A 12,590-nucleotide genomic window follows, 5' to 3' on the forward strand; every position below is an offset into this window, starting at 1 on the left:
CCACAAACCTGTGTGGCATCTCCGACATCCCACTGGGGAGGGGGGATTCAGGACACAAACATGTCCATTTCTCCTGAAACTTATGTTTAGCACACAGGGGCTGTTTAGCACAGGGCTAAATCGCTGGCTTTGAAAGCAGACCAAGGCAGGCCAGCAGCACGGTTCAATTCCCGTACCAGCCTCCCCCAACAGGTGCCGGAATGTGGCGACTAGGGGCTTTTCACAGTAACTTCATTTGAAGCCTACTCGTGACAATAAGCGATTTTCATTTCTGACAGAACTGTTTTCATTCACTTTACCTCTCACGTTTGATCAAACTGAACTCCAACGTGTAATCTTCTCTTCATTAAGAGCTCAGCAGGTTTATCCCCCGGGGTGGAGTGTGAAAAGCTATTCTGTATCTCTGCAGATAATTAGCCACTGTTCCATGGAACTCCCTGTTCCCTGCCACCACGATCGGGAATCCTGACCTGGCGGAGAATCCCATGCCTGAAAATGGGATCGGCGCCGGATGGCTCCAGTCTCCAGTCCTGCCGGCCAGAGCGAGCTTCCAGTCCCATGCCCACGGGAACATGCAACCAGCTCATATGCATTCATTTGAATGTGATTAATGGGCTGGAATCCCAAATCTCCACGCCCCCCAGTTATGCTCCGACCCCACCCCAGCGGGAACTCTACCGGGTGGGCTTTGGTGCAATTATTGACAAGCACAGACTGCAGAGATGGGGCGGGGTTCTCCAATAATGGGGCTATGTCCCCACGCCCGCAAGAAAACCGGCGCAAATCACTTCGGACATTTTTCCAGAAAGTCCGGAGTGATTCTCCGTTTTGGAGGGGGCTAGTAGGGCCCTGGGGTGCTCCACGCAGCTCCGGATGCCGATCCGGGGCTCTGCTCGTCTGGCTGGGGGCCCGCGCATGCGCGTGGCGGGCCCACGCAACATGGTGGACCCACACAGCGGGCCGGCGCGAAGAAGAAGTAGGTCGCCGGAGAATCGCGGGTCCGACGCCCCATTCGCCACTCTCGCGGCGAGCGCGGTTGCGGTGGGTTGCTCAGAGAATCCCGGCCAAGGTATCCCTCAAGAGTCCTGAGAGTTGGGTGGAATCGGGCTGTGGGCAAGGGCTGATCCTGGAACGTTCCCCAGGATGGGCGGTCCCATGTCTGGACTGCCCCTTCCAACTTGGGCCACCTGAAGATCACTATTGGACTGGTGATCTCAGGCAGCTCTCTGTTCAAAATCATCATCCTGGTCTGACCTGTTTAAACGTCTCACTCTGAATTGCTCTGCCTGACAGCTGATGAGCAGATCAGACAGTTCATTGGAGAAATAAGCCCTTTCCTCACATCTGCTCCCTCAGCCCTTTGCTTTTTAATCTGCTTCTTTCCGAAGTATCTGAGCCTTCCTTGAAAGCTCACAACACATGAAAAGCCTTGAAATCCCCGTGATCCTTTGAAATGCTTAGCATTTATTCAATTTCATAGTGGAACTAGCCTTTGATTGACAGATCAATGGTTAAACACAACCACCAGGAGGTTTGTTTATTTATCTTTCCCTTCACGGTTGAATGTATCTGAGATACCCTTCATTGATCCTAACCGCAATGTTTATAAACAGCCTTGTTCTGATTGACATCTGCTGGCCACTTCAAAATCGCTAAGTGCTTTCACTTCCTCTCTTCTGTCCGCAGAAAGCACTTAACATTGTTGCACTTAGTGAACAGTCAGACCAGGATGATGATCTTGGAACAGAGGGTTTCCTGAGATCACCATGCCAAGAGTGATCTTCAGGTTACCCAGGGCTGTGAGGGGCAGTCCAGACACGGGGCTCCCATCTCAGGGAGGCTCCCTGGGTCAATGCTTTACCCAATGCCTGAGGCTAACCAACCCCCAGGACCCTTCTGGCGGCGGCAGAAGGTCACATGAGCAATGGGCTAACCTCCTTGACTCCTCTCGGGGTCAGCACAACAGGCTAGGATGTCAATGCTAGGGTGTCAGTGCTAAGGTGCCAGAGAGCAGTGCATCATTGGCAATGCCAGGGAGCGGGGTCTGAAGGAGGGCCCGAGGATGTGGGGGGGGGGGGGCGTTAAGTTGCTCCCCTTATCAATGGGAGGTTAACATTTGCATTGTGGGTGGGGGGGGGGGGGTCTGTCTCTGGCCAGTGGGATCAGTGCGCTCATTCAAAATGGCGGCCCGAGACCGGTAAGTGCAGGAAAACAGGCGTGTTCACCGCTGTGCATAATTTAGCACAGTAAAGGCGTGAGATGACCACCTTGGCGACGTTCCAAGAGCCAGCGGGACACTGTCCTTATTCTATGCTGGCGGGAGCACTGAGCTTCTGAAACCGAGGATCCTGCCCGTGCCGTAACATAAACATCTATACTGCATTTGTTTCTTCGTGCTGCCTTGGCTATTGTCACAGATCTTTCTGCTGCAGGCCAATATGGAGGGGTGAGGGTGTCTTTGATGCCATTTTGCATTCTGGAGTTCTGGAATGGGGAGAATAAAATGGAGGTCTGGGGCTTAATTTTGGATGATAATGGCATAGTGTAGGTTAGATGGCTTTTGTTTCGGTGCAACATCGTGGGCCGAAGGGCCTGTACTGCGCTGTATTGTTCTATGTTCTACGTTCTATGTTCTCCGCCATCGGGATGCTCCGTTTTGCCGTCGCCCGGGGGTTTCCCGACGGCGTGGGGCTGCCCCACAATGGGGAACCCCATTGACCAGCCGGTGTAACGGAACATCCCGCTGGCAGGGTGAAACAGAATCGGGGCACGGTGGGGCGGCGAATCCAGCTCCTGTTCTCCGAGACAAGCTCCTCTGGTAAACCATGACCGAAAAAAATGGACCATAAATCGTGTATTGTCCTTTTCAGGTTTACCGCAATTCAATTAGAATAAGTGCCAATATGCACCAAAATTTGTCATTTTGCTTCTCACAGAATCTATATGCACTGTTTGAAATGGTCAATTCGCTCACGATCCATGATTGCAAAGGAGATTTTGGTGGCTTGCTCTGCAATTTTGGCAAGTGGTACATTTGCTAACCAATGAATCTCGACCACCATAGAGACCAGGCCAATAATAAAACTTCTGACTATGGATTTCCATGGTTTCTGTATAAAATATGCCAGAATCCGGCGGGATTCTCCGACCCCACGCCGGGTCGGGGAATCGCCGGGGGGGTGGGGGTGGGGCGCAAATCACGCGACTGCGCTCCGACGCCGGGCCGCCGATTCTCCGGCGGGATCTCGGCGTTCATGCTGCGGGTGCCGTCCTGGTGTGGGGGAGGGGGGATCCGACTCCGGGAGGGGGCCTCCATGGTGGCCAGGCTCGTGATTGGGGCCTACCAATCGGCGGGCGGGCTAATCCTGGGGGGGGGGGGGGGGGGCTATGTTCCTCCGCGCTGGGCACCTGTAGGGCTCCGCTATGTTGCCCGGGGCCGGCGCGCGGAAGGCAACCCACGCGCATGCGCGGAACGCTCCAGTGCTGTGCTGGCCCCCTGTGTGGCGCAGGATCGCTGCTCCTAGGGGCCAGATGACGCCGTCGTAAATAGCGCCGCCATTTATGACGGCGTCACACTTAGCCCCATTATCGGAGAATCCCGCTCCTGTCTCTTAAAGCACTAAGTGCTGCCACTCAGCAAATGCTACAGATTTCTCTTCACCATCATCTATAACTGATCACTGATGTCCAATTCTGGTTATGATTTGTGTTGTAATGAAGAGTGGTGCATCACGGGACAAGCTCCTCTTACATGCTAAGGCAAAAGTCATGACTATAATCTGTCCATGCCTGTAAAAGATCTAAACTTGGAGACATCTTTTGATTTTGGGGCAATGACCATTGCTTCTATCTTCTCTTTCATTGGCTGTAGCCCTTTTTCATTTACGATACACTACATCAGATTGCATAAAGGCAAACGTGCTCCTTTTAAACTTAATATAGAATCATAGAGTTTACAGTGCAGAAGGAGGCCATTCGGCCCATCGAGTCTGCATCAACTCTTGGAAAGAGCATCCTACTGAAGCACACACCTCCACCTGATCCCCGTAACCCTGCAACCCCATCTAACCTAAGGGCAATTTATCATGGCCAATCGACTTAACTTGCACATCTTTGGACTGGGGGAGGAAACCGGAGCACCCGGAGGAAACCCACGCAGACATGGGGAGAATCTGCACAGACAGTGACCCAAGCGGGAATCGAACCTGGGACCATGGCGCTATGAAGCCATAGTGCTAACCACTATGCTACCGTGCTGCCCTTGTGGTCATTGAGTCACTTTAACAGTTCATAAGCAACATAAGAAGTAGGAGCAGGAGTTTGACATTTGGCCCTTTGAACCTGCTCCACCATTGAACTAGATCAAGGCTGATTCTTTACATAAATGCCGTTTTCTCGCACTGTCCCCATATTCCTTGATATCTTTAATATCTAGAAATCTATTGATCTCTACTTGAACATACTGCACCACCACATCTCTCTGGGGTAGCGAATTCCAAAGGTTTACCACCCTCTGAGTGAAGACATTCCTCCTCAGCTCTATCACCTCTATCACGAGCCAGGGGAAACATCCTTCCTGCATCGGCCTGATGGAGCCCAGTGAGAGTTTTGTACGTTTCAACAAGATCAACTCACTTGTACCAGACTCCAGAGAACACAGGGCCAGTCTCCTTAATATTTCCACATCCCACCAACTCAAGGTTCAGCCTGATGAAATTTGGCATGTCCACATTAACCCTTACCAACTTTTACAGATGCACCATAGAAAGCCTCCTATCGGGCTGCAAGACAGCCTGGTATGGCAACTGCTCGGCCCAGGACCGCAAGAAACTTCAGAGAGTCGTGAACACCACCCAGTCCATCACACGAACCTGCCTCCCATCCATTGACTCCATCTACACCTCCTGCTGCCTGGGGAAAGCGGGCAGCAAATCAAAGATCCCTCTCACCCGGCTTACTCGCTCTTCCAACTTCTTCCATCGGGCAGGAGATACAGAAGGAGATACAAGAACACACACGAACAGACTCAAACACAGCTTCTTCCCCACTGTTATCAAGCTCCTAAATGACCATCTTATGGACTGACCTCATTAATACTACCCTTTCTGCTTCACCCGATGCCGGTGTTTATGTAGTTACATTGTACACCTTGTGGTGCCTTATTATGTATTTTCTTTTCATGTATTTAATGATCTGTTGAGCTGCTCGCAGAAAATTACTTTTCACTGTACCTCGGTACACGTGACAATTAGCAAATCCAATCCAACCCTTGTTGCACTTCCTGTATGGCTAGCATACTCTTCCTTAATACTCTAGAGGTCGGCTCAATACAGTTTCAGCAAGACATCTTTACTCCTGTACTCCAAACCCCCCACAATTTTGCCTTCCTAATTGCTTACTGTATCTACCTGCTGCTAGCTTTCAGTGACTGATGGACCAAAACACTCTTTGGATGTTAACACTTCCCCACCCTCACCATTTAAGAAATATTCCGCATTCCTGTTTCTCCCCAAAGTGGGTAATTTCTCATTTTTTCACATATATTCTATCTGCCATGTCTTTGCCCACTCACTTTGCTTGCCTGAATCCCCTTGACTCACTTTGTCATCTTCCTGCTAGTGAACCTTCTCTGAAATGCTTTCAATGCAAGTATGTCCCATGAGAAAACTGGACTCAATACTCTGAATCTTCTCTATTTTTATACTCTATCTCCCTTGCAATAAATACTGACATTCTTTCTGCCATCTTAATGACAGAATGAACAATGCCAGCAGCACGGTTCAATTTCCGTATCAGCCTCCCCAAACAGGCGGCGGAATGTGGTGACTAGGGGCTTTTCACAGTAACTTCATTTGAAGCCTACTTGTGACAATAAGCGTTATTATTATTATGACATAATATACCTATACGCTAACTACTTTGTAATTCAGGTCCCTCTTTACCACAGCATTCTGCAGCCTGTTTCCATTCAGAGAATCATACAATCCCTACAGTGCAAAAGGAGACCATTCAGCCCATCGAGTCTGCACTGACACTCTGAAAGGGCACCCTACCTAGGGTCAGTCTCTCACCCTATCCCCGTAACCCCAGCTAACCTTTTGGAAACTAAGGGGCAATTTTAACATGGCCAATCCACCTAGCCTGCACATCTTTAGACTGTGGGAGGAAACCGGAGCACCCGGAGGAAACTCACGCAGACACGGGGAGAAGGTGCAGACTCCGCGCAGACAGTCATCCAAGACCTGAATTGAACCTGGGTCCTTGACATGGTGCCACTGTGTGCCCTCTTTCTCATAATCTGAAGATTATTCTTCTGAAAGTCTTCGCCTATTTCCTAAATTCACTGAAGGTGGTGTTGAGAGATAATTTATCTCACTGGGAGAGGTGGCTACAAAGGACAGACAGACTCTCATTTTGAAAAATGTTTTGGTCGGGAAGGCTAAGGAAGTGCGGTCTAGTCTTTCAGAAGAACAATCTTCTAGTTGTGAGATAGTCAAAGTTGCAGTGCCCAATGCTTATGAGCGAGCCCCTGAAGAACATCAGTTCACAATTTGGACTTCAAAGGAAGGACCGAATGAAAGATTTGTAAAATTTGCAACGGAAAAATAAATGCGGCGGAGGCAGCTTGTTTCCAGTCTCCGGCACGCTCTTCTGGCCCTGACAATGTCTACGACGTGTTGTGTGGCTCCCCTGTCCTCCTGCGGGGGGAGGGTGGCCTTCGGCAGGACTAGAAGATCCCGCCAGTGAGAAGAGCTGGAAAATCCCATCCGTCGTCTCTCTGCTTTTGTCTCCTCACAGATGCTGCCTTACCTGCTGAATATTTCCAACCATTTCTGCTTTTCTTTCTGATTTTCAGCATCTGCAGTTACTTGTTTTTGAACCAAAGGTGGATATGGTTCTCTTTCGAGCAGAGAGGTTTAAGAGGAGATTGGTATTCAAATTCATGAAATGTTTTGATAGAATAAATAAAGAGAAACTGGCTCCATGGCGGGAGGGTCAGAGGAGAGGACTCAGATTGAAAATAATTGGCGAAAGAACCAAAAAACGAGATGAGGAGAAAGTAGCGATGTACGATCTGGAAGGAACTGTTTGACAGGGTGATGGAACCAGATGCAATAATAACTTTCAAAATGGAACTGGACAACTCCTTAAGGGTGAAAAATGTTCAGGGCCTTCCGCGAAGGTCAAGGGGAGCAGGATTAATTGGATAGCGCTTTCCACGAGTCAACACACACGCGATGGGTCGAATGGCCTCCTTTGCTGCTGGACCGTTCCATGAAATGAGGCCTACCCAAGCTATTTTACCAAGACATGTTTGTATGTTCCCTTTTGCAATGAACAGTTCTTAATCAAAGCACTAGGGGAGCCTTAGAAGGTTAATCTGCGTCCACGCCCTTTGGAAATCAAGTGCAAATTAATAAACTCAATCAGAAACTAGCCGACGGCACTAATGGTTGAGGAACTTGCTTTCCTTGCCGAGCATTATTTAATAAACTGTGGACTGTTCGCACCTTCTAATTGACATCCTCATTGCTTGCAAAGTCACGAAAAGCAATCTGTGGGTTGGAACTACCATTAGGAACAAGACAGCAGTCTATTTCACACAGGTCGAGCTTTGTGCAGCATTGAGTGACCTTTTCCCCCCGCAGGGAATATGTCGATGTTGTTTTTTATCAGCCAGAGTGCCAGAGATTAATGCAAGGGTGTGAGTCACCCAGTTTGCGTTTTAAACCCACCGTTCCACTTCATTACATTGTAAGGGCAGTCAGCAATAGAAAACGCATTAGAAAGTTATGCTCTACTTCTGCATCTTCAGTTGTATTCACACGAATTACACAGAGATTTAATTCCAGTGTCAGAGAAATGAATGGGCCTGAATATCAGAGGGAGATGTACTGCTTATTTTCTGTCACCATTCAAATCTTAAGTTCAAGCCCCATTAATAACATATTTCAACAGGAAGACAATGTAACCTGCCCTGAGTCACGCTGTTCTATAAGTGGATTCTCGACAATGTGGTTGGCTTATGGGGGCGGGTGAGGCCATTGAACCCCAGGTGACACTGCCAGTAGATCCAAATTTTGGAAACGATACTTGAAATGGTAATTCATTGATTATGGTTTAACCAAGCCTTCAATCCTGGGTCACCTGTTGGCTTACTGAAACGAGGGCTCAGGAAAGTTAGGAAACAGTTAATCGTGAGTAATAGAATTGTTGAAGCGTTACAGAAAGTTTAATGCAGCGAGCTTGAAGAACTGAAGATGAAGTTCATAAAAACAACATCATGCATTTATATAATGCCTCCAATGTGGTAAAATGTCCCAAAATGTTATCAAACAAGACTTGGCACTGAGCCACCTTTCTCTTTATTCTTCCATGGTATGTCGGTGTCGCTAGCAAGGCCAGCATTTGTTCCCCATCCCTTATCGCCCTTGAGGGCGCAGTTAAGAGTCAGCCACATTGCTGTGTGTCTGGAGTCACACGTAGGCCAGACCAGGTAAGGATGGCAGATTTCCTTCCCTGAAGGACATTAGTGAACCAGATGGGGTTTTCCTAACAATCGACAATGGTTCCATCATTTGTCTTTTTAAAAAACAAATTCCAGATTTTTATTGAAGTCAAATTTGACTATCTGCCGTGGTGGGATTCAAACCCAGGTCCCAAAAGCAGTTCTCTGGGTCTCTAGATTACTAGTTCAGTGGCAATGCCATTGCACCATCACCTCCCCTAAGGAGACATGAGGACAAGTAGTCGGTTTTAAGGAGCCTCTTAAAGGAGGAGAGATTTATCGATGGGATTTCAAAGTTTCAGGCCCACGTAATTGAAGGCATGGTCATAATGGGGGGGGGGGGGGGGGTGAAGAAGATTGGGGCTATGCAAGAGGGCGGAAATGGTTGAATGCCAGAATCTGGAAGCTTTGTCTAGCTTGATGAGGTTCCAGAAAGAGGAAAACAATAAAATTATAAAAATTCAGCCCTCACACATTCACTGCTGACCTTGAGCTGGATTCTCTGCCGGCGGGATTCTCCATCGCCTGCGGGTTTACTGATGGTGTGGCGGTGGCCACAATGGAAAATCCCATTGACAGGTGGCGGGAACGGAGAATCCCACTGCCGGCCAGGACGCGCCACCCAGGAAAACGCGGCTGCGGACCAGAGAATCCCGCACCTTATTTTCCACTGTAACGAAGGCATGGGTGTAGACATTTGTCAAATTTATAAATGTGAGTTAAGGTTCAGCTGGTACTACTCTTGCTTCTGAATGACAAGGTTCTGGGTTCAAATCCCACTCCAGGGTACAAAACCAAGGCTGACACTCCATTGCAGTACCGAGGTAGTGCTGCACTGTTGGAGGCGCTGTCTTTTGGATCAGATGTTAACCCGAGGCCCCATTTGCTCGTTTGGCCGCAAGTAAAAGAGCCCATGGCATTATGTCAAAGAAGAGCAGATAGCGGTGCCCTGGCTGATGTTTCTCCCTCAACCACGGTAGCACAGTGGTTAGCACTGTTGCTTCACAGCTCCAGGGTCCCAGGTTCGATTCCTGGCTTGGGTCATTGTCTGTGCAGATCTTCACGTTCTCCCCGTGTGTGTGTGGGTTTCCTCCGGGTGCTCCGGTTTCGTTCCACAAGTCCGTATAAGACGTGCTGTTAGGTAATTTGGACATTCTGAATTCTCCCTCGGTGTAACCGAGCAGGTGCCAGAATGTGGCGATTAGGGGCTTTTCACAGTAACTTCATTGCAGTGTTAATGTAAGCCTACTTGTGACAATAAAGATTATTACAAGATTATTATATTATCACAAAAATAGACATTACCTGGTTATTATCACGTTGCTGTTTATGGGAGCTTGCTGAGCCTATTTTGGCTACTGCATTGCCTACATTTATGGCAGTAGCTGCGCAAGTATTTAATTGGCTGTAAAGCACTTTGCGATTTCTGTTGGTCTTGAAATGCACAATGGCTGAAGTCTTCCGGACTTTCCGGCACTCGGAAGTGCTGAGGGTTTTGGCCAAGGCTGGTATCATGCCCGTTACTGTCTTGGAGGGCCGAAGGGCCTGTTCCTGTCCGTATTGTTCGTTGCTCTGTATGTTCCAGCTGGCGATATCTTCCAGTCCCGCCGATGGTGACCCCCCACCCCCCCCCCCCGCCCGGCACCGGAAGATCTTGCTGCTGGCCAATCGCGCGTTGCCTCTGCTGGTGGAACATACGCCGCGGGAGGAGAGGAAGGAAAATCCCGCAAGTCTATCTTTTTCTCTTTGAATTGTATATTTTAAAAGTTCTGTGATTGCCTACTTGTTACAGCTCAATGTCCTTTGCTGCATTGATAGGAAATCAATTTGTTGCCAGGCCACAGGTTTAATGCATTCACCGATTAAGGGATATTTACTGTAGCAAACCCTGCAGAACATTCGAAATGCCTGATTAACCTGCTAAATAACATTAACTCCGGCCTCCAGATGTAGTTGGTCTGACTGCCGGTGGCTGCTCCGCTTTTTAGTATCAGTATAATAGTTACTGGCAGCTGTGCTGTTGGACATCAGTTTCAGAAAGATAACCCTATTCACCGCAGTCCTGACACTGTGCCAAGGAAATGAGGAACTGGAAAACTACTTGGCAATAATATTTTGTCATGGTGCATTCTTGGATTTCCTTGGCAAAAGCCAGTGTAATTAATCTCCCAAACACCAAAGCGCTCATGCTTCTAAATATAAAAGAGCGATCGGAAGAACATAAGAACACAAGAACTAGGAGCAGGAGTAGGCCATTTGGCCCCTCGAGCCTGCTCCACCATTCAATGAGATCATGGCTGATCTTTTGTGGATTCAGCTCCACTTTCCGGCCCGAACACCATAACCCTTAATCTCTTTATTCTTCAAAAAACTATCTATCTTTATCTTAAAAACGTTTAAAGAAGGAGCCTCTACTGCTTCACTGGGCAAGGAATTCCGTAGATTCACAACCCTTTGGGTGAAGAAGTTCCTCCTAAACTCAGTCCTAAATCTACTTCCCCTTATTTTGAGGCTATGCCCCCTAGTTCTGCTTTCACCCGCCAGTGGAAACAACCTGCCCGCATCTATCCTATCTATTCCCTTCATAATTTTATGTTTCTATAAGATCCCTCCTCATCCTTCTAAATTCCAACGAGTACAGTCCCAGTCTACTCACCCTCTCCTCGTAATCCAACCCCTTCAGCTCTGGGATTAACCTCGTGAATCTCCTCTGCACACCCTCCAGTGCCAGTACGTCCTTTCTCAAGTAAGGAGACCAAAACTGAACACAATACTCCTGTGTGGCCTCACTAACACCTTATACAATTGCAGCATAACCTCCCTAGTCTTAAACTCCATCCCTCTAGCAATGAATGACAAAATTCCATTTGCCTTCTTAATCACCTGTTGCACCTGTAAACCAACTTTTTGCGACTCATGCACGAGCACACCCAGGTCTCTCTGCACAGCAGCATGTTTTAATATTTTATCATTTAAATAATAATCCCTTTTGCTGTTATTCCTACCAAAATGGATAACCTCACATTTGTCAACATTGTATTCCATCTGCCAGACCCTAGCCCATTCACTTAGCCTATCCAAATCCCTCTGCAGACTTCCAATATCCTCTGCACTTTTTGCTTTACCACTCATCTTAGTGTCGTCTGCAAACTTGGACACATTGCCCTTGGTCCCCAACTCCAAATCATCTATCTAAATTGTGAACAATTGTGGGCCCAACGCTGATCCCTGAGGGACACCACTAGCCACTGATTGCCAACCAGAGAAACACCCATTACTCCCCACTCTCTGCCTTCTATTAATTAACCAATCCTCTATCCATGCTACTACTTTACCCTTAATGCCATGCATTTGTATCTTATGCAGCAACCTTTTGTGTGGCACCTTGTCAAAGGCTTTCTGGAAATCCAGATATACCACATCCATTGGCTCCCCGTTATCTACCACACTGGTAATGTCCTCAAAACATTCCACTAAATTAGTTAGGCACGACCTGCCCTTTATGAACCCATGCTGCGTCTGCCCAATGGGACAATTTCCATCCAGGTGCCTCGCTATTCCTTCCTTGATGATAGGTTCCAGCATCTTCCCTACTACCAAAGTTAAGCTCACTGGCCTATAATTACCTGCTTTCTGCCTACCTCCTTTTTTAAACAGTGGTGTCACGTTTGCTAACTTCCAATCCGTCGGGACCACCCCAGAGTCTGGTGAATTTTGGTAAATTATCACTCGTGCATTTGCAATTTCCCTAGCCATCTCTTTTAGCACTCTGGGATGCATTCCATCAGGACCAGGAGACTTGTCTACCTTTAGCCCCATTAGCTTGCCCATCACTACCTCCTTAGTAATAACAATCCTCTCAAGGTCCTCACCTGTCATAGCCTCATTTCTATCAATCACTGGCATGTTATTTGCGCCTTCCACTGTGAAGACCGACCCAAAAAACTTGTTCAGTTCCTCAGCCATTTCCTCATCTCCCATTATTAAATCTCCCATCTCATCTTCCAAAGGACCAATATTTACCTTAGCCACTCTTTTTTGTTTTCTATATTTGTAGAAACTTTTACTATCTATTTTTATA

The 12,590-nt window shown here is 47.9% G+C and overlaps 1 protein-coding gene across 2 annotated transcripts in view; it reads right to left on the bottom strand.

Moving 5' to 3' along the window:
* Positions 1-12,590, bottom strand: part of LOC140385852 (adrenocorticotropic hormone receptor-like) — a 156,506-nt gene that overhangs the window by 65,540 nt on the left and 78,376 nt on the right. Inside the window, exon 1 of one of the 2 annotated variants that reach the window (XM_072468443.1) lies at positions 9,815-10,074. The exons of the other annotated variant lie outside the window; for it this stretch is intronic. The gene's annotated coding sequence lies outside the window, so the exon portion shown is untranslated. Of the gene's footprint in view, positions 1-9,814; positions 10,075-12,590 lie in introns of those variants that run through there. 2 annotated transcript variants of the gene reach the window in all.

This window comes from Scyliorhinus torazame, chromosome 11, assembly GCF_047496885.1.
Source record: "Scyliorhinus torazame isolate Kashiwa2021f chromosome 11, sScyTor2.1, whole genome shotgun sequence".
NCBI lineage: Eukaryota > Metazoa > Chordata > Chondrichthyes > Carcharhiniformes > Scyliorhinidae > Scyliorhinus > Scyliorhinus torazame.